The following is a 23,492-nucleotide window of genomic DNA, read 5'->3' on the forward strand; positions in this document are numbered from 1 at the left end:
ATCTCATAATTATCTAATTATTGCACAATAAAGAGACATTTTGTCGAAGCTTTTCATTTTACACTCACCAGGACAATTTGCAAGAATACCAGTGTCAGAGAAAACAATCAATTTATACTGTATGAGGAGAGAGTGCTGATTGGTTGACAAGTGGACTCTGATAAGTAGAGGTATTGCCATGGAGAATGCACCAGTCGATGGTGACTGACAGTTAACTGCCAAGCACTGTTTGTAATTTAAACCTGGTAGCTTGACCCTTATTGGTTATGGCATAGTCCTGAGGAATGGTTGTCACTTCTTTTGGATAATTGAAACAGGGGCAAAATGTGTGCATGTTCTTTCTGTATGAAAATAACAGGGCCCTGTGTATTAACATATAGCTTCCAATACATGCAAATTCACCACACTTCAAACCCCACTGACAATCTTTAATTTTTAGCATGCTGTGGATTATTTGGCAAATGTTGCCCAATCATGAACAGCATCTAATATTATTCACTGCGCTTTGCATTTTGAAAGCACAGGTTAGTTGGGTACGGTCTATACCCTGTCCTTTGCAAACAGTGGCTGGAACATGCTGTTTGATATGATCCACCAGTCTATGTGATGTACTGTCTACATACCTAGCATCACACTGGCGCTGAAATTGATATATCACATTCCTAATTTGTTTACTCAAATCACAGTGTCAAAACACATTAGATGTGATTACACGATTGGACAACATTTGATAAACAATCCTCAGTTTTACCAATGAATATTTCCAGGGATCACCATAATTCGGAAAAATTGAATGGAATGGAAATTTTGGGGTATATGTCTGGGATCGTCCTGATGTATGCAGGATCTCCTGTTTTGTGTGGGATCTCAAGATTTGTGATCGCCTGATGATATCATAGTATCATAGATTTTACAGTGCAGAAGGAGGCCACTCGGCCCATCGAGTGTACACCAGCCCATGAAAGAGCACCCTACCTAAGCCCACACCTCCACCCTATCTTGCAACCTCACCTAACTTTTGGACACTACGGGGCAATTTAGCATGACCAATACACCGAACCCACGCATCTTTGGACTATGGGAGGAAACCAGAGCACCCGGAGGAAACCCACGCAGACACGGGGAGAACATGCAGATAAATGTTTGTGGGATGTCCTATTTTGCATGGGATCCCCTAATGGGAGATCTCATAATGTGTATGGGATTTCATGATATGAGATCGCTTGATGTGTGTACAATATCTCCTGTATGTGCAGGATAAGACCATAAGACATAGGAGTGGAAGTAAGGCCATTCGGCCCATCGAGTTCACTCCACCATTCAATCATGGCTGATGGGCATTTCAACTCCACCTACCAGCATTCTCCCCGTAGCCCTTAATTCCTCGCGACATCAAGAATTTATCTATCTCTGCCTTGAAGCCATTTAGAGTCCCGGCCTCCACTGCACTCCGCGGCAATGAATTCCACAGGCCCACCACTCTCTGGCTGAAGAAATGTCTCCGCATTTGTGTTCTGAATTTACCCCCTCTAATTCTAAGGCTGTGCCCACGGGTCTTCGTCTCCTCGCCTAACGGAAACAGTTTCTTTGCGTCCACCCTTTCTAAGCCATGTATTATCTTGTAAGTTTCTATTAGATCTCCCCTTAACCTTCTAAACTCCAATGAATACAATCCCAGGATCCTCAGCCGTTCATCATATGTTAGACCCGCCATTCCAGGGATCATCCGTGTGAATCTCCGCTGGACACGCTCCAGTGCCAGTATGTCCTTCCTGAGATGTGGGGCCCAAAACTGGACACAGTACTCCAAATGGGGCCTAACCAGAGCCTTATAAAGGCTCAGTAGCACATCGCTGCTTTTATATTCCAACCCTCTTGAGATAAACGACAACATTGCATTCGCTTTCTTAATCACAGATTCAACCTGCATGTTTACCTTTAGGGAATCCTCGACTAGCACTCCCAGATCCCTTTGTACTTTGGCATTATGAATTTTCTCACCGTTTAGAAAGTAGTCTATGCTTGGATTCTTTTTTCCAAAGTGCAAGACCTCACATTTTCTCACGTTGAATTGCATCAGCCATTTCCTGCACCACTCTCCCAAACTGTCTAGATCCTTCTGCAGCCTCCCCACTTCCTCAGCACTACCTGCCTGACCACCTAACTTTGTATCATCGGCAAACTTCGCTAGAATGCCCCCAGTCCCTTCATCCAGATCATTAATATATATGGTGAACAGCTGCGGCCCCAACACTGAACCCTGTGGGACACCGCAGGTCACTGGCTGCCATTCCGAAAAATAACCTTTTATCCCAACTCTCTGCCTTCTGTCAGACAGCCAATCCTCAACCCATGCCAGTAGCTCACCTCGAACACCATGGGCCCTCACCTTACTCAGCAGCCTCCTGTGTGGCACCTTATCAAAGACCTTTTGGAAATCCAGATAGACCACATCCACTGGGTTTCCCTGGTCTAACCTACTTGTCACCTCCTCAAAGAATTCTAACAGGTTCGTCAGGCACGACCTCCCCTTACTAAATCCATGTTGACTTGGATCTCCTAGGTGTGCGGGATCTCCTGGTGTGTGAGATATCTGCTAATGGGTAATATCCTGATGTGTGAGGGATCTCCTGATATGTGCAGGATCTCCTAACTCGCGATTTCCTGGTGTGTGGGGGATCTCCTAGTGTATGTGGTATCTCCGAATGGGTGATCTCCTAATGTGTGAGGGATCTCCTGGTTGATTATCCATGAGCAATAGCAACCAGAGAAGCACTGGCCCTCTGGCCTTGACTTCTGTCCATTTAAATTCTACAATTAAGAGCTACAGGCCCATAGCTTCCCAATTATCCCCGCTCCACATTGGGAGCACACAATTTAGGACGAAGCCAATAAGTGTTTAGATTTTTTTCGAGGATGGTACTGACATGAATTAGCCAAATGATCTCCCTCTGAATAGTTTTATGCTGTGCCTTCAGAATCCACAGACATTGATAACCCAGGATAAAAGAATCTCTTTTGATTAGTCGCTGCAGCTGTTTGCACACTCTGCCGCCTGCTCCAGATGTGCAGTGCTGGTCCGAGGAAACAGAAGAGCTCCTACGTGACTGCTTGGAGACAGTGGACTGGTCCATGTTTAAGAACTCAGCGACCAACTTAAATGAGTATGCCACCACCGTCACAGACTTCATCAGCAAATGTGTGGAAGACTGCGTGCCAAAGAAAGCAGTACATATGTTCCCCAACCGCAAACCATGGCTCAATCGCGAGATCGACTCCCTGCTGAAAGACAGATCAAGCCAGGCGACCCTGACCTATATAAGAAATCCAGGTACAACCTTCGCAAAGCCATCCGCGATGCCAAGAGCGAATATCACACCAAGCTAGAGCCACAGACTAGCATTACAGACCCTCGGTGGTTGTGGCAAGGCCTAAACAACATAATGGGCTACAAAGCAAAGCCGAGCAGTATCACCAGCAGTAGCGCATCCCTCCCCAATGAACTCAATGCGTTCTATGCTCGGTTCGAGCAGGAAACCAACGAAACACTGACAAGTGCCCCAGCAGCCTATAATACACCCATGCCCACCATCACAGCTTCCAAAGTCAGATTGGCCTTCCTGAAAGTGAGCCCTCGGAGGGCGACGGGTCTGGAAGGAATCCCTGGTCGTGCACTAAAAGCCTCCGTGGACCAGCTGGCAGATGTGTTCGCGGACATCTTTAACCTGTCCCTACTCCGCTCCGAGGTCCCCACCTGCTTCAAGAAGACCACCATCATACCGATGCCAAAGAAGAACCAGGCAACGTGCCTCAATGACTGCTGTCTGGTGACCCTGACGTCAGTTGTAATGAAGTGCTTCGAGAGGTTGGTCATGAAGCGCATCACCTCCATACTCCCAGAACGCCTTGATCCACTGCAATTCGCAAACCGTCGCAACTGGTCCACAGCAGACGTCATTTCCCTGGCCCTACACCCATCCCTAGAGCATCTCGACAACAAGGACTGCTACATCAGACTCCTGTTTATTAACCACAGCTCCGCCTTCAACACCATGATCCCAGCCAAGCTCATATCAAAGCTCCAAAACCTAGGACTTGGCTCCTCACTCTGTAACTAACCCACAGACCACAATCAGTAAGAATAAACAACAACACCTCCTCCACAATAGCACTCAATATCGTGACCCCACAAGGCTGCATACTTAGCCCCCTACTATACTCCCTGTACACACACGACTGCGTGGCAAAATTTGGTTCCAACTCTATCTCCAAATTTGCTGATGATATGACCATAGTGAGCCGGATCTCGAATAACGCCGAGTCAGAATACAGGAGGGAGATTGAGAACCTAGTGGAGTGGGTGCAGCGACAACAATCTCTCCCTCAATGCCAGCAAAACTAAAGAGCTGGTCATCGACTTCAGGAAGCAAAGTACTGTACACACCCCTGTCAGCATCAACGGGGCCGAGGTGGAGATGGTTAGCAGTTTCAAATTCCTCGGGGTACACAGCTCCAAAAATCTGTCCTGGTCCACCCATGTCAACGCGACCACCAAGAAAGCGCAACAGCGCCTATACTTCCTCAGGAAACTAAGGAAATTCAGCATGTACACATTGAGTCTTATCAACTTTTACAGATGTACCATAGAAAGCATCCTATCGGGCTGCATCACAGCCTGGTATGGCAACTGCTCGGCCCAAGACCACAAGAAACTTCAGAGAGTCATGAACACAGCCCAGTCCATCACACAAACCTGCGTCCCGTCCATTGATTCCATCTACACCTCCCGCTGCCTGGGGAAAGCAGGCTCCTAAACGACCCTCTTATGGACTGATCTGATAAATACTACACTCCTGCATGCTTCACCCGATGCCGGTGTTACCTGGTTACATTGTGTACCCTGTGTTGAAAGGGAAAATGCTGGAAAATCTCAGCAAGTCTGGCAGCATCTATCGGGAGATAAAAGAGCTAATGTTTCGAGTCCGATGACTCTTTGTCATCGGACTACTACTGTTGCAGGCAGGGCGTTCCACACCCCTACTACTCTCTGAGTAAAGAAACTGCTTCTGACATCTGTCCTATATCTACCACCCCTCAATTTAAAGCTATGTCCCCTCGTGTTGGTCACCACCATCCGAGGAAAAAGACTCTCACTGTCCACCCTATCTAACCCTCTGACTATCTTATATGTCTCTATTAAGTCACCTCTCAGCCTTCTCCTCTCTAACGAAAACAACCTCAAGTCCCTGAGCCTTTCCTCGTAAGACCTTCCCTCCATACCAGGCAACATCCTAGTAAATCTCCTCTGAACCCTTTCCAAAGCTTCCACATCCTTCCTATAATGTGGTGACCAGAACTGCACGCAGTACTCCCGGAGCGGCCACACCAGAGTTATGTACAGCTGCAGCATGACCTTGTGGCTCCGAAACTCAATCCCCCTACTGATAAAGGCTAGCACACCATATGCCTTCTTAACAGCCCTATTAACCTGGGTGGCAACTTTCAGGGATTTATGTACCTGGATGCCGAGATCTCTTTGTTCATCTACACTACCAAGAATCTTGCCATTAGCCCAGTACTCTGCATTCCTGTTACTCCTTCCAAAGTGAACCACCTCACACTTTTCTGCATTAAACTCCATCTGCCACCTCTCAGCCCAGCTCTGCAGCTTATCTATGTCCCTCTGTATCCTATAACATCCTTCAGCACTATCCACAACTCCACCGACCTTCGTGTCATCTGCAAATTTACTAACCCATCCTTCTACACCCTCTTCCAGGTCATTTATAAAAATGACAAACAACAGTGGCCCCAAAACAGATCCTTGCGGTACACCACTAGTAACTGAACTCCAGGATGAACATTTGCCATCAACCACCACCCTCTGTCTCTTTCAGCTAGCCAATTACTGATCCAAACCGCTAAATCACCTTCAATCCCATATTTCCTTATTTTCTGCAATAGCCGACTGTGGGAAACCTTATCAAACGCCTTACTGAAATCCATATACACCACATCAACCGCTTTACCCTCATCCACCTGAAGTGGTCACCTTCTCAAAAACTCAATAAGGTTTGTGAGGCATGACCTACCCTTCACAAAACCGTGTTGACTGTCGCTAATCAACTTGTTCTTTTCAAGATGATTATAAACCCTATCTCTTATAACCTTTTCCAACATTTTACCCACAACCGAAGTAAGGCTCACAGGTCTATAATTACCAGGGTTGTCTCTAGTCCCCTTCTTGAACAAGGGGACAACATTTGCTATCCTCCAGTCTTCCGGCACTATTCCTGTCGACAAAGACGACATAAAGATCAAGGACAAAGGCTCTGCAATCTCCTCCCTGGCTTCCCAGAGAATCCTAGGATAAATCCCATCTGGCCCAGGGAACTTATCTATTTTTACTTATCTATTTAAATTGCTAACACCTCCTCCTTGTGAACCTCAATTCCATCTAGCCTGGTCGATTGAACTTGAGTATTCTCCTCGACAACATTGTCTTTCTCCAGTGTAAACACTGACGAAAAATATCCATTTAACGTTTCCCCTATCTCCTCTGATTCCACACACAACTTTCCACTACTATCCTTGATTGGCCCTAATCTTACTCTAGTCATTCTTTTGTTCCTGATATACCTATAGAAAGCCTTCGGGTTTTCCTTGATCCTATTCGCCAACGACTTTTCGTGTCCTCTCCTCGCTCTTCTTAACTCTCCCTTCAGGTCCTTCCTGGCTAACTTGTAACTCTCAAGTGCCCTAAGTCTTCATGTCTCATCCTAACATAAACCTTCTTCTTCCTCTTGACAAGTGCTTCAACTTCCTTAGTAAACCACGGTTCCCTTGCTCGACAACTTCCTCCCTGCCTGACAGGTACATACTTATCAAGGACACGCAGTAGCTGTTCCTTGAAAAAGCTCCACATTTCGATTGTACCCATCCCCTGCAGTTTCCTTCCCCATCCTATACATCCTAAATCTTGCCGAATAGCATCATAATTGCCTTTCCCCCAGCTATAATTCTTGCCTTGCGGTATATACCTATCCCTGCCCATTGCTAAAGTAAACATAATCGAATTGTGATCACTATCACCAAAGTGCTCACCTACATCTAAATCTAACACCTGGCCGGGTTCATTACCCAGTATCAAATCCAATGTGGCCTCGCCCCTTGTTGGCCTGTCTACATACTGTGTCAGAAAACCCTCCTGCACACACTGCACAAAAACTGACCCATCTATAGTACTCGACCTATAGTATTTCCAGTCAATATTTGGAAAGTTAAAGTCCCCCATAACAACTACCCTGTTACTCTCACTCCTGTAGAGAATCATCTTTGCAATCCTTTCCTCTACATCTCTGGAACTATTCGGAGGTCTATAGACAACTCCCAACAGGGTGACCTCTCCTCTCCTGTTCCTAACCTCGGCCCATACTACCTCAGTAGACGAGTCCTCAAACGTCCTTTCTACCGCCGTAATACTTTCCTTGATTAACATGCCACCCCCCCCCCCCCCCCCCCCCCGTCTTTTACCATCTTCTCTGTTCTTACAGAAACATCTAAATCCTGGAACCTGCAACAACCATTCCTGTCCCTGCTCTACCCATGTCTCCGAAAATGCCACATCGAGATCCCAGGTACCAACCCATGCTGCAAGCTCACCCACCTTATTCCGGATGCTCCTGCCGTTGAAGTAGACACACTTCAAACCAGCGTCTTGCTTGCCAGTGCCCTCTTTCGAACTTTTAACCCTATCCCTGACCTCACTACTCTCAACATCCTGTACACTGAGACTACAATTTAGGTTCCCATCCCCCTGCTGAATTAGTTTAAACCCCCCCGAAGAGCACTAGCAAATCTCCCTCTCAGGATATTGGTACCCCTCTGGTTCAGGTGAAGACCATCCTGTTTGTAGAGGTCCCACCTACCCCAGAATGAGCCCCAATTATCCAGGAAACCAAAACCCTCCCTCCTGCACCATCCCTGTAGCCACGTGTTCAACTCCTCTCTCTCCTTATTTCTCACTTCGCTAGCACGTGGCACGGGTAACAACCCAGAGATAACAACTCTGTTTGTTCTAGCTCTCAGCTTCCACCCTAGCTCCCTGAATTTCTGTCTCAAATCCCCATCTCTCTTCCTACCTATGTCATTGGTACCTATGTGGACCACGACTTGGGGCTGCTCCCCCTCCCCCTTAAGGATCCCAAAAACAGGATCAGAGACATCACGAACCCTGGCACCTGGGAGGCAACACACCAACCATGAGTCTCTTTCGTTCCCACAGAACCTCCTGTCTGTTCCTCTAACTATGGAGTCCCCAATGACAAGTGCTCTGTTCCTCTTCTCCCTTCCCTTCTGAGCAACAGGGACAGACTCTGTGCCAGAGACCTGCGCCCCATTGCTTACCCCTGGTAAATCGTCCCCCGCAACAGTATCCAAAACGGTATACTTGTTATAGAGGGGAACGACCACAAGGGTCCCTGCACTGCCTGCCGGTTCCCTCTCCCTCCCCTGACGGTAACCCATCTACCTTCTTCTTTTACCTGAGATGTGACTACCTCCCTATAACTCATCTCAATAACCCCCTCCGCCTCCCGAATGATCCGAAGTTCATCCAGCTCCAGCTCCAGGTCCCTAACGCGGTTCTCGAAGAGCTGGAGTTGGGTGCACTTCCCGCAGATGTAGTCAGCAGGGACACTCGAGGTGACCCTTTCCTCCCACATTCTGCAGGAGGAACATTCAACTGCCCTAGCCTCCATTCCCACTGAACTAACTTCCCAACTACTGAAAACTAAAAAACTAAAAAAAACAAAAAGAAAACTTGTTAGTTTAGCAATCCAACTGACAGAACTTTTTTTTTTGGTTAGAGGAGGAGGATGGGTGGAAGACACTATGTAAGTAGTGTTTCGGGTAAAGCTGTCACTCGAGAACAACACCTTCACAAACCACCTTCAACTTACGCTGACCGTACTGCACGTATGCAAATCTCCCCGGAACAGCCAATCAGAATCTCTGCTCTGCTGCCCTCTGCTGGATGCTTGCCTTCACTCGACCTCCTCGGGTCACTTGCGCAGGTACGCCTTCAACTTACGCTGACCGCACTGCACGTATGCAAATCTCCCTGGAACAGCCAATCAGAATCTCTGCTCTGCTGCCCTCTGCTGGATGCTTGCCTTCACTCGACCTCCTCGGGTCACTTGCGCATGTATACCTTCAATTTACGCTGACCACATTGCACGTATGCAAATCTCCCCGGAACAGCCAATCAGAAACTCTGCTCTGCTGCCCTCTGCTTGATTTTGGAAATGCTTCCCTCTCCTTCCCAAACATCAATTTGGGTAATAAATTAAAATCTGGGCCGGGATTCTCCCCTACCCGGCGTGGCGGGGGGTCCCGGCGTAGCGGAGTGGCGCCAACCATTCCGGCGTCGGGCCTCCCCAAAGGTGCGGAATTCTCTGCAACTTTGGGGGCTAGGCCCGTGCCGGAGTGGTTGGCGCCACGCCGACTGGCGCCAAAACCGGCGCCAATGGCCTTTGACGCCCGCTGCCCGGCGTCGGGGCTGTCCGAAAGGCCTTCGCCAGTCTGCGCATGCGCCGGTGCGTCAGCTGCCGCTGACGTCACCACCGGCGCATGCGCGGTAGGGGGGATCTCTTTTGCCTCCGCCATTGTGGAGGCCGTGGCAGCGGCGGAAGAAAAAGAGTGCCCCCACGGCATTGGCCCACCCGCCGATCGGTGGGCCCCGATCGCGGGCCTGGCCACCGTGGGGGCACCCCCCGGGATCCGATCGCCCCGCGCCCCCCCCAGGACCCCGGGGGCCCGCTCGCGCCACCAATCCCACCGCCACCAGAGGTGGTTGAAACCACGGCAGCGGGATTGGCCTCTCAGCGGTGGGACTTCGGCCCATCGCAGGCGGATAATCGCCACAGGGGGCTTGCCAATTGGCGCAAAAGGTATGCCGATCGGCGCTGTGCGATTCCCACCAATTCCCGCGTGGTGGAGAATTCCGGCCACGGTGGGGGCAGGATTTTCGTTGGCCCCGGGCGATTCTCCAACCCTGCGGGGGGTGGAAGAATTTCGCCCCTGATCTTGGACTTGCAGGATCATCACTAGCATAATTTCTAACAGCCTATTAACAATTTGACTTTACATTTTACATGCTGTGGAATATCAGTGCAGCACGAAAAGTAGTCTCCGCTTTGGGATTTGTTTTGTCAATTCACGATTCTTCTTTATTTGGAATTTTTACCGCTCTGTCACTAATGACTAATCGAGTAACTATTATATTACTAATGGAGTAACTAATTGACAAGTAGATGTTCATCAATATATAGATCCAGTAATACAACACGATAGCTGGCAATATTTCGGATGTATAATGTACAGCGTGCAGAATTACATGGGGTCCCAGTTGCACACAGAATTTGTTTGTTCCTCAATAATAAACTAATTTTGTTTCTAATCCAGTTGTGTGCAGGACTGTGTATCAACAGGAAATGTGCCAAAAGTCAAGATGACCCCTGTTGCACATGTATCCTGTTCACTCCTTGTATCAACACTAGCCTCTTTATTTGTCTGAATTCCTCAGATGAAACTTGATGCTGCAAGAATTTTTCAATGGTATTACTTTGCCGGGTTTCCTCCGGGTGCTCTAGTTTCCTCCCACAAGCCCCGAAAGACATGCTGTGAGGTGAATTGGACATTCTGAATTCTCCCTCAGTGTACCCGAACAGGTGCCAAAATGTGGCGACTCAGGGCTTTTCACAGTAACTTCATTGCAGTGTTAATGTAAGCCGACTTGTGACAATAAGAAAGATTATTATTATTGTCTTGTGAGGTGATGGTTTGTGCCATAGTGGGCAACTCTGTGTTAAGCATTACCTGGTGTGGCTCAGTCTCACTCTAGTGTCTGTTGTATTTATTGTAAAAGAAGACAGTGGGGTAGGGAGGTGCACAATTCGCTGGTTCTGAGTCAGCTGAGCTTTCCGTCCCTGCTCATCTCTTCCAATTACCTTCCAGTCATTCACCAGAGGCCAAATCCATTGTCGACTGTCTCTCAGTTGTCAGTTTCAATGTCTGCAATCTTCATATCTTGCTTGCAGGTGTCCTCATAGCGATGGTATGGATGTCCAGATGGTTGTGTCTCAGTGACCACTTCACCACACAGAAGGATTTTGGGTTTAAGGTTGACGTCCATCCGATGAACATGGCTGAGCCAGTGCAGACATCATTGGTTTAGCATTGGGTTTATGCTGATGGAATTAGTCTGTTCCAGGACCTCTGAGTTGGTGACCTTGTTCCTGACAAGAGTTGCTGAGGATAATTCTGAGACAGTGAAGGTGGAAATTTTCAACCATTTCTCCTGCCCCGTTGGCCAGTATCACCACTGTGGAGGAATGCGCTGAGGACTCCAGCTTGGTAGACTCACGTCAGGTTGCGGTTATTCCACATTCTTTTACTTAGCTTGGACATAACCGCTGGAGCTTTTAGAATTTGTGTATTGAGTTCAGTTTCAAGTGGCAGATTGCTGGTGATTGTGGAGCCGAGATATGTGAAGCTATCAACAACCTCCAACATCACATTATGAATGCTGATCGATTGCAATCTGGCAATATTCTGGACCATGACATTTGTCTTCCTGATGCTGATGGATAACCCAAATTCTTTACAGGTGCGAGGGAATGGGTCTATTTGTCATTGAAGGTGTTCCAGAGGATGGAATGTTAGTGAAGCATTGTCAACATAGAGCTACTCAGTGATGAGGACTCAACACATCTTTGTCTTGGATCTCAGGTAAACAAGGCTGAACAGCTTTCTGTCAGATTCACTGTGGAAGTAGACATCCTCTATAGGTTATCTGAAGGCAAATGACAGCAATAAAGAGAAGAACATGCCAAAGAGTGTCAGTGTCAGAACACAATCCTGTTTGACCTCATTGTGGAGCTCAAAGGGTTCCATTTTGCCCTGTCATAGCTGACCTTATACTTTGTTCAATAAGGAACTATTAATTTTGCAATTGATACTGTGCTGACATGTTCAGGCTGTTGTGCTGTAATAAGTTCACGGAGGCAGAAGACTCCCATCACCAGAATTCCTCTTATTTACAAAACCAACAGCCGAACAACCAGGTGCATCCAGCTTGCTGTCTACACTGGGAGTGCAGAGGATCTGACACTACCTGTTATATACAGAGAAAGGGGTTCCCTCATTGGGCCACTTTAGTTGTTTCTCATTGGAGGTAGGTGGGGCTTCTAGGGTGTGCATTCCCCTGTACCCCAGCCGACGTGTCCTTCTCAAAGATGTTGCTTCTGTTTCTCCTCTCTGGCTCCGATCTCTGGCAACAACTACAATAGCTTCCCAGGTGAAAGGCTGCAGGGGCTGCCTTCTGTCTGGTTCTAAATTTCCCTTGCTTGGAAGTGGTTCTGCGAGTGGGTATGGGTTCCTTAGTATCTGAGTCATTCCTGAGGGTGGCTATCCCCCAGCGGTAGTCCCTTAACTCAGTTTCACTGGTCTGTCTGCCTCCATCGGAGTACCCTGTAACTCATGTACTCTGCTTGCCGCTTTTTCTAAGGACAAAGCCAGCTGCAATGCTTGTTTGCAATCCAGCTCGCCCTCTGCTACAGACGTTTCTGTATTGCTAGTTATTTATTCCGCACACCAACTGGTCTCGGAGCATCTCATTTAGCGTCAGGCCAAATTCGCAAGCCTCTGCGAATCACTGCAATCTTGTTAAACAGTTAGTGACTGACTCCCCCGTGTCTCGAAATGCTGAGTAAAACCGGTACCTTTGCAGGATCAGACATGGCTTAGGGTCATAGCACTCTTTTACTAAGTCTTTTACTAAGTCCGTCAATTCCTGGAAAGTCTTTGTGCCGGTGCCTCCGGAAAGGTGAGACCGCATAATGGAAAAACCTGCTGGTCCACATGCGGTCAGCAGAATGACCCGTTGCTTTTCATCCGGAACTATATAGTTTGCTCTAAAAAAGTACTTCATCTGCTCTACATATTGGGCCCAGTCTTCCACCGCAGGGTCAAAGGAATCCAACTTCCCAAATGAAAGCATTTTGTCCGTCAGCGGCATACCCTCAATATGTAGTGGCTGCTAATGAGCAGGTTCCTTCTCAAATCATCAAGTGCCTGGAAAAATCAGTTTGAGCAGCCATTTTGTACCTATTATAAACCAGAAGAAACTCCAGAAGAGGTATAGGTGCCGAGTGTGGTAACTAGTGCTGGACTCTGTTTATAAACCTATGGGATGTTGTCAGGAGGTTTACCTCTGAGCTTGGGAATGTGCTGCTAAAGGAACCTTGGTGAGGGATCGTTCCGTTTTCCTCATCGCCACTGTAATAAGCCCATGGAGGCAGAAGTCTCCCTTCACCAGAATTCCTTTTATTTACAAAACCAACAGCCGAACAACCAGGTGCATTCAGCTTGCTGTCTACACTGGGAGTGCAGAGGATCTGACACTACCTATTATATACAGAGAAAGGGGTTCCCTGATTGGGCCACTAATCAGGGAACTCATATTCTAATTGGCCAATCTCAAAGGCCTGGCCTAAGTCATTACGTGTGCATATCCAGTCCCTAAAAGGAGAGACAATATTAATAATTTTACAAGACTTCAAACTGTTAGTAATGGTGAGTCATGGTCCAGGAATTCCAGGAAACCACTCCTGTGCTTTTGGAAATAGGGCAAAGTATCTCTGATGGTGTTGGGAGCAGCTCTGAGGATTTCCTGGATAATATTGATTAAATGCATCAATGTTTTTGTTTTAAGGAGCAACGGTCAGACCTCACTTAGGGGCTATATAATATCAGAACGTGTACTTAGTTACAAAGCTATCAATTAGCACCTGACATTTGATGTGTGCTAGGCACAACCATCTTCAGCAGTTTCATCAATGACCTTTTTCCATTGTCAATAGATTGTGATCAAATGAAAATTAAGGGCGTCTAATAATTGGGAATATGTTCTGGTGGGGTGTGTGATTGAAAGAGAGCAATCTATTTTTAAATGAGAATTGGGTGGATAGATTGGCTGAGATGAAGTAACAGGTTTTGAGATGCAGAGTAGTTTAGGAATACAGTAAACAGATGTTTACTGAAGAGAAGTAGGTACCAATGGGCATAATAGTTCAGGAGTTAAAGCAAAGATGGTAAAAGTTTAGAAGAGGAGATGGGTGTAAATTTCACCCTTACGTTCTAAAAGGGTGAGCTCATGAAAGAAATGTAATTAAGATGGACATCTAAGACAGGTAGTTCAGATAAGATAAAATCAAAAGTAAAAGAATTATATCAGTGGAAGAGTTTATCCTATACAGTGAGCTGGTCCAAAATCATAGCCACACGCAGCAGGAAGCTGTGTTCATTCTCAAATCGTCAAGTAACTGGAAAAATCAGTTTGAACAGCCATTTTGTCTCTATTATAAACCAGAAGAAACCCCAGAAGAGGTATAGGTGCCGAGTGTGGTAACTAGTGCTGGACTTTGTTTATAAATCTATGGGATGCTGTCGCTGCTTCTCCCACTCTTTTCAGAAGCACTTATAGATAGAGAAATACAGCACAGAACAGGCCCTTCGGCCCACGATGTTGTGCCGAACTTTTGTCCTAGGTTAATCATTGATCATAGAATTTTGGACACTCAGGGCAATTTATCATGGCCAATCCACCTAACCTGCGGACTGTGGGAGGAAACCGGAGCACCCGGAGGAAACCCACGCACACACGGGGAGGATGTGCAGACTCCACACAGACAGTGACCCAAGCCAAAATCGAACCTGGGACCCTGGAGCTGTGAAGCAATTGTGCTATCCACAATGCTACAGTGCTGCCCTTAAGAACAAATTAATCTACACTCCATTATTCTACCCTAATCCATGTACCTATCCAATGGCCGCTTGAAGGTCCCTAATGTTTCCGACTCAACTACTTCCACAGGCAGTGCATTCCATGCCCCCACTACTCTCTGGGTAAAGAACCTACCTCTGACATCCCCCCTATATCTTCCACCATTTACCTTAAATTTATGTCCCCTTGTAATGGTTTGTTCCACCCGGGGAAAAAGTCTCTGACTGTCTACTCTATCTATTCCCCTGATCATCTTATAAACCTTTATCAAGGCGGCCCTCATCCTTCTCCATTCTAATGAGAAAAGGCCTAGCACCCTCAACCTTTCCTCGTAAGACGTACTCTCCATTCCAGGCAACATCCTGGTAAATCTCCTTTTCACCTTTTCCAAAGCTTCCACATCCTTCCTAAAATGAGGCGACCAGAACTGCACACAGTACTCCAAATGTGGCCTGACCAAAGTTTTGTATAACTGCATCATCACCTCACGGCTCTTAAATTCAATCCCTCTGCTAATGAACGCTAGCACGCCATAGGCCTTCTTCACAGCTCTATCCACTTGAGTGGCAACTTTCAAAGATCTATGAACATAGACCCCAAGATCTCTCTGCTCCTCTACATTGCCAAGAACCCTACCGTTAACCCTGTATTCCGCATTCCTATTTGTCCTTCCAAAATGGACAACCTCACACTTGTCAGGGTTAAACTCCATCTGCCACTTCTCAGCCCAGCTCTGCATCCTATCTATGTCTCTTTGCAACCGACAACAGCCCTCCTCACTATCCACAACTCCACCAATCTTCGTATCATCTGCAAATCTACTGACCCACCCTTCAACTCCCTCATCCAAGTCGTTAATGAAAATCACAAACAGCAGAGCACCCAGAACTGATCCCTGCGGTATGCCACTGGTAACTGGGCTCCAGGCTGAATATTTGCCATCCACCACCACTCTCTGACTTCTATTGGTTAGCCAGTTCGTTATCCAACTGGCCAAATTTTCCACTATCCCATGCCTCCTTACGTTCTGCATAAGCCTACCATGGGGAACCTTATCAAATGCCTTACTAAAATCCATGTCCACTACATCCACTGCTTTACCTTCATCCACATGCTTAGTCACCTTCTCAAATAAGTCAATAAGACTTGTAAGGCAAGACCTGCCCCTCACAAATCCGTGCTGACTATCCCTAATCAAGCAGTGTCTTTCCAGGTGCTCAGAAATCCTATACCTCAGTAACCTTTCCATTACTTTGCCTACCACTGAAGTAAAACTAACTGGCCTGTAATTCCCAGGGTTATCCCTATTCCCTTTGTTGAACAAGGGCACGATATTCGCCACTCTCCAATCCCCTGGTACTACCCCTGTTGACAGCGAGGACGAAAAGATCATTGCCAACGGCTCTGTAATTTCATTTCTTGCTTCCCATAGAATCCTTGGATATATCCCGTCGGGCCACTTGATCATACTTGAATTCTATGATCATAAAGGCCCAAGTGGAAATACTCCTGTTTAAATAGGCTATCAAGTTCAACTTAATACAACCTGTCAGCTACATGTTAAAGCTCTTGTAATCACACTGTCATTGGCACGTGCATCCAATTCATCCCCATATGCTAATCCTATTTGTGAAGAAAGATTTTTCAGCACTTGGTTCACAAGGCACTCAGTATTTTCATGACTTCCAGATTCAACTGAAGGAACTGTGAATTATTAATGATTTCTAGCAATGAAAGTATATTTTATTTGATCTCTCCTACAATTCCCTTTTTTCAGCATTCACAAGATAAGAACTGTATAAACTTGACTTGTGTTCCTTTGAGTTCAGAAGATGAAGAAATAAAATAAATTCAGAGATTTAATAGAATAGATATGCTTAAACTCTGTCTTAGGGTGGGGGAGCCCAGCGCAAGGCAGGTAGAATCTTAAAATGAAAGCCAGAGAAATTAGGAAACATTTTCACAGAAAGGACACTGGAATCTGGAATACTTTTCCCCGAAAGGCTGCGGATGTTGGATTGAACAAAATGTTCAAGAATGAGGTTGATACACTTTGGATAAGGGTATCAAAGGATCAAAAGTTTAGGCACAGATCAATCATCATCCAGTAGAGTGTCAGAACAAGCATGTGGGGCTGAATGGCCTGTTTGTGTTACTATGTACTAATAAAGTCAGAAGTGCATTTAGAGAAGGGTTGATTTGAGATGGTTAAGAACTAGAATCAATATTATGTTCAACTTTAAGCATAGCCTCCCCTGCTCAAAATTAATAATTGCTTCCAGAAATTCTGAAATAAAATTGCCTTAACTGAATACTGGGGCTGTTTAGCACAGGGCTAAATCACTGGCTTTGAAAGCAGACCAAGCAGGCCAGTAGCACGGTTCGATTCCCGTAACAGCCTCCCTGAACAGGCGCCGGAATGTGGCGACTAGGGGCTTTTCACAGTAACTTCATTGAAGCCTACTTGTGACAATAAGTGATTTTCATTTCATTTCATACCCAGCATTAATTTGAACTTAAAGACTTAACTCAAGACTAATCTGATTCCCAACTCGAAGGCCAACCCTTCTCAATATTAATATAGGAACATTTTATGATGAATGTAAATGAAAGCAGGATGCTACCAGCAACAAAGTAAGACGGAGGGGGGTTCCTGACTGAAACACTCGGTTGAAGGTTAGTTAGGGCAATAACAAAGCTAGTCGAAGAAATAAAATAGAAAGATTCTGTGGCAAAAAAAAACATTCTAACCATGCTTCCCCTGTAACCATGGGGAGGTGTAGAATTCAATGGATGTTAGAGTTCAACTGCAAGAAGGCAGGATGTAGCTGGGATTCAAAGAAAGTTAAAGTTGAAAACTAAGAAATTAAACTTAGTTCTACTGTGTGCCAGTAATTCTGATCAATCAGGGCTGGAGTAGGGATTGCAAAGACTTTCCTGGGGCGAAATTCTCCGATCACCCGCAGGGTCGGAGAATCGCCCGGGGCCGCCGAAAATCCCGCCCCCGCCGTGGCAGAAATTCTCCGCCACCCGGGAATTGGCGGGGGCGGGAATCGCGCCACGTCGAGCGGCGGCGATGTTGTCAGGAGGTTTACCTTTGAGTTTGGGAATGTGCTGCCAAAGGAACCTTGGTGAGGGATTTGGAATATGGTGCATTTAAATATATTGTGGGTAGCCATTAATGTAGTTAAGTGTATGTTTTAGTTGTATTTCTTGTGTGTTTTAATATTTAATAAAACATTTATTTTGTTTAATTATTACAACAAGACTGGAAAATGCTTGCTGGTCTTCACATCTTTCCCTGCATCATACCAAATTACAATTAAAAATATAGTTAGGAGCCAGCATTCCAAGTTTCCCTTCTGGGATTTGGAATACCCCAGCATTTAGAACATAGAACATAGAAAAATACAGCACAGAACAGGCCCTTCGGCCCACGATATTGTGCCGAACCTTTGTCCTAGATTAATCATAGATTATCATAGAATTTACAGTGCAGAAGGAGGCCATTCGGCCCATCGAGTCTGCACCGGCTCTTGGAAAGAGCACGCTACCCGAGGTCAACACCTCCACCCTATCCCCATAACCCAATAACCCCACCCAACACTAAGGGCAATTTTGGACACTAAGGGCAATTTATCATGGCCAATCCACCTAACCTGCACATCTTTGGACCGTGGGAAGAAACCGGAGCACCCGGAGGAAACCCACGCACACACGGGGAGGATATGCAGACTCCGCACAGACAGCGACCCAAGCAGGAATCGAACCTGGGACACTGGAGCTGTGAAGCAATTGTGTTATCCACAATGCTACTGTGCTGCCTAAACATCAGCTGGGTCTGAACACCACCTTAAGGTCAGAAGTGTGGATGGTCACTGCTGATTGCGCAATGTTCAGCACCTTTCGTGACTCGTGAAGCTGTCCATGTTCAAATGCAGCAAGGCCTGGACAATATCCAAGCTTGGCTGACAAGTGGCAAGTTACATTCACACCACACAAGTGCCAGGCAATGACCATCTCCAATAATAGGGAATCTAACCATTGCCCCATGACATCCCCATCACTGAATTTTGCACTATTAATATTCTGGGAACTACCATTGACCAGAATCTGAACTGGACTAGCCATACAAAAATTATGGCCACAAGAGCAGGTCAGAGGCTGACAATTCTGCAGTGAGTAACTCACCTCCTGACTTCCCAAAGCCTGGCCACAAATCACAAGTCAGGAGTGTGATGGAATACTCTCCACTTGCCCGAATGAGTGCAGCTCCAACAACAATCAAGAAGCTCAACACCATCCAGGACAAAGCAGCCCACTTGATTGCTACCCCTTCCACAAACAATCAACCTCTTCAGCATGGACAAATAGTAGTAGCCGTGTGTACCACCAAAAGGATTCACTGCAGAAACTCACCAAGGTTCCTTAGGCAGCAGTTTCAAACCCACGACCACTACCATCCAGAATGACAATGGCGACAGATACCTGGGAACACCACCACCTGGAGGTTCCCCTCCAAGTCACTCATCACCCTGACTTGGAAATATATTGGTCGTCCCTTCAATGTTACAGTGGGTCAAAATCCTAGAACTCACTCCCTACAGTACTATGCATGTACCTACACCACAAGGACTGCAGTGGTTCAAGAAGGCAGCTCACCACCACCTTCCCAAGGGCAATTAGGAGTGGACAATAAATGCTGGCTTAGACAGCGACACCCGTATCCCATGAAAGAATTTTTAAAAATAAGCACCATTACAGTTGACATCAAATAATGGTCCATGGTAAATGTAATATCCCGCATGGAGCCTAAAGGGTGGGCATGCTTATCTTCTCCGTTAACCAATGTATAAAACGTCAACCAGTAAGGCACTGACCAGAATGGGAGCCCAGTAGGGATCTACTGGGTAGTGTATATATCGTTCATGGAAATAAACTTTGTTTTTTATTTTACTTGGTGTGGACTCCCCTAAAGTATCAACAATTGCACAATTGCCTGTAATGGTTAACAGCTGCAATAATTTTATTCCGTCACTTGGTGGCATTGTGCTAATTCCATAATTAAAGGGAGTGCATTATCTTCAAGATATCCAGGATCAAGAATTTATTCAAGATCAGGAATTTCAAATAATGAATTGAAAGGAGTGACATGGTATCGGGCCATGTTGGAGTAAGGGAGAAATAGTTCTGAATGGATCCAAAGACGCACTCAGGAGTCTGGCAGAATAACGTTACTTTTTCTTTCTTCAGCCTGTTACGGTCGATGATTGTGAAGGACCCACAACATTTTTAATCTTTCAATTAATTTTGCAGTCTCTCAAAGTTTACATCAGAGGGCTAGAGTGATGACTTTAAAGTGACATTCATCTTTTTCACCAACCTTTCTGCTCCTCTTTTCACTCTCACATAATGCCCATTCTAACTTGTAAAAATCTCCTTTTCTCTCTCACCTCATTAGAACGTTTTGGGATATTTTTGATGTTAACGTTGCTACAAGAATGCAGTCTTGTTGTTTTATTGTGGACTGAGTCCATTTAAGTCCTTTATGTTTTTTAGATAGCTCTCAGCACTAAATCTGTAATTCCCATTGTAATACCTTTGACTCACCATCTCCATATGAAACAGCTAATGTTTATTTACACCATACTGGGCTGGATTCTCCATTTGGGAGATGAGGAGCGGGATTCTCTGTCCTGCCGCACCCGTTTTATGGTGGGCGCCCCCTGCTGGCAGTGGGATCCTCTGTCCTGGCACCCGGCCAATGGGGTTTCCCCATTGTGGGCACAGCAATGCCGTCGGGAAATCCATGGGCATACGTGCGCTGCCGGTGAAGTGGATGATCCCACCGGTAGAGAATCCAGCCTTTGTTCTCCCACTGGAACGGAATCACTTCTGGTTTGCATTGGCGTCAGGAGCGATTCCCAGTGAGCCCAGAAGTGGTTTACTCTCCCTTGCCTTGCGCATTTATGCATGGTGAGGAGTGCAAGGGATTACGTTCTGAATCCCACGATTGGGCCGCCATTTTGAGCAGACGGTGCAGTATCAAGGTCCGGCAGCTAGCCACCCTCACCCCCACAACGCAAATCCTGCGCCCCCCCTGCTGACAAGTCGGGGCATCCTCCCACACCAGGGGAATTGCAAGTCACCTCTCCACCACAGCACACATCCATGACACCCCTGCGTCCCCAACCAGACCCCAACTGAGAACCCCATCAGAGACCCCCATCAGACCGCTCATCAGAGCCATCCACCAGACTCTCATCAGACCCCCTCATTAAAAAAACCCCGCAAGAGGCTCCCACACGAGAGACCCCCATCAGAGACCCCATCAGACTTCCCCACCTGACTACCCCACCAGACCCCCATCTTAAACAATCGAATCCTCCCCAGCAGACCCTCATATCAGAGAGCCCCCTGCAGAGACCACCCCCCATATCAGAGAGCCCCCTGCAGAGACCACCCCCCATATCAGAGAGCCCCCTGCAGAGACCACCCCCCATATCAGAGGCCCCCATCAGCTATTTCCAAGGGTGTCAAGGGGCTGTAACAGGTAACTTCTGTTGCAACTGATCGCAGTGCTTACTAACCTCTTAACATTGGAATGTATGCCAAACCACGAAATATAACTCTTGGTGAGCAGCTTCATTTTTAACAGAGCTGAATGGGCACTATGTAATTCAGCCAAGAATTCCGTGGGCGCGATTCTCCGCTCCCCACACCGGGTGGGAGAATTGTGGGAGGGCCGGGCAACTCACGACACTTCCCCCTGGCGCCCCCCGCGATTCTCCGACCCCCCCGCTCGGAACAATCGGCGGTTGCCGTTTTCACGGTGACCGGCGATTCTCCGACCTGGATGGGCCGAGCGGCCTGCCGTTCGTGACCGGTTAACGACGGCGGCAGCCACACCTGGTCGCTGCCATCGTGAACATGGCGGCAAAAGCTGGTTTGAAGCTTGTGGGGGGCGGAGAGGGGAGTGAGCACCACGGCCGTGCTCGGGAGGGGACTGGCCCGCGATCGGTGCCTACCGATCGTCGGGCTGGCGTCTCAAAGGGACGCACTCTTTCCCCTCCGCCGCCCCGCAAGATCAAGCCTCCACGTCTTACGGGGCAGTGGAGGGGAAGACGGCAACCGCGCATGTGCGGGTTGGAGCCGTCAGCCGTCGTGACGTCAGTCTCGCATTCGTGGGTTGGAGCCGGCCAACCTGCGCATGCGCGGCTGACGTCACTTAGGCACCACCGTCGCGTCATTCTCAGCGCGCCGCCTTGACGCAAGCATCAAAGCCTGGCGGCCGAGAGTTACGGAGGGCCGCTCCTTGCCGCCCGGGTGGAGGTGAATTAGGTGCGAGGAGCGGCCTCCGAGGCCGTCGTGAAACTCGGCCGAGTTTACGACGGCCTTCCCGATTTTTCGCAGGAGCGGAGAATTCCGCCCCATAGCACAGGAATGACTACTCTTACTCCCCAAAGCATGATGTCGCCTTCACAACTTATTTGTCTTTCCGATTACAATATAGCTTCATCTCTTTAGACACTGGCTAGTTGGTCCTTCCTGTTGATATTCTGTGCTTCACTTTGGACAATAGCGGGTCTCTGCTGAGCGAACATTTGATCTACTGCGAGAAAAAGGGCAACGTTTAACACCGTTTCGCAATTTCCTGGGGCACTGAATCGGGAGGGTCAAGGGTCGGGGGGGGGGGGTGCTGCACTCTCAGATAACGGTATCGACTCAGTGCATCCACATTTGCTACCTGTGTTCAAGGCCAGTGTATATTCCTTTGCTGATAAGGTTAATACCAATGCTGAATCCTTGCTGATGTAATTGGCTCTGTCTTCCTGAAAAAGACCCAAAAGTGGCTTATGGTTCTGCACTATACACATTTTTTTATTCGTTCCTGGGACATGGGCATCGCAGGCTGTGCCAGCAATCATTGCCCATCCCTAATTGCCCTTGAGGGGGCATTTAAGAGTCAACCACATTGCTGCAGGTCTGGGTTCACATGTCAGCCAGACCAGGTAAGGATGGCAGATTTCCTTCCCTTTTTAAAAAAAATATAATTTTAATTCAAATTTTCACATTTTCACAAATAAAAACAATAACAGAAAATACTAAGAACAAAAAGAACAGAACCCCCGGTATATACAAAAGAGAAAAAATAAATTAACGCCCGTCATTGGCAAAGAACAAATATTCAACCCAAAACCCCCAGCTACTGCTGACCTCTTTTTTTTACCGTTCTGCCAGGAGATCTAGGAATGGTTGCCATCTCCTGAAAAACCCCTGCACTGATTCCCTTAGGGCAAATTTCACCCTCTCCAATTTAATAAACCCCACCGTATCGTTGACCCAGGCCTCCACGCTTGGGGGCCTCGCATCCTTCCACTGAAGAAGAATCCTTCGGCGGGCTACTAGGGATGCAAAGGCCAGAATGCCGGCCTCTTTCGCCTCCTGCCCTCCCGACTCATCTGCAACCCTAAATATTGCGAGTCCCCAGCCTGGATTGACCCTGGATCCTACCACCCTCGATACCATCCTTGCTACACCCTTCCAAAATTCCCCCAGCGCTGGGCATGCCCAAAACATATGGACATGGTTTGCTGGGCTCCCTGAGCACCTAATACCTCGCTCCCAAAAAACCGGCTCATCCTTG

This window comes from Scyliorhinus canicula, chromosome 1 (assembly GCF_902713615.1).
Source record: "Scyliorhinus canicula chromosome 1, sScyCan1.1, whole genome shotgun sequence".
Taxonomy (NCBI): Eukaryota; Metazoa; Chordata; class Chondrichthyes; order Carcharhiniformes; family Scyliorhinidae; genus Scyliorhinus; species Scyliorhinus canicula.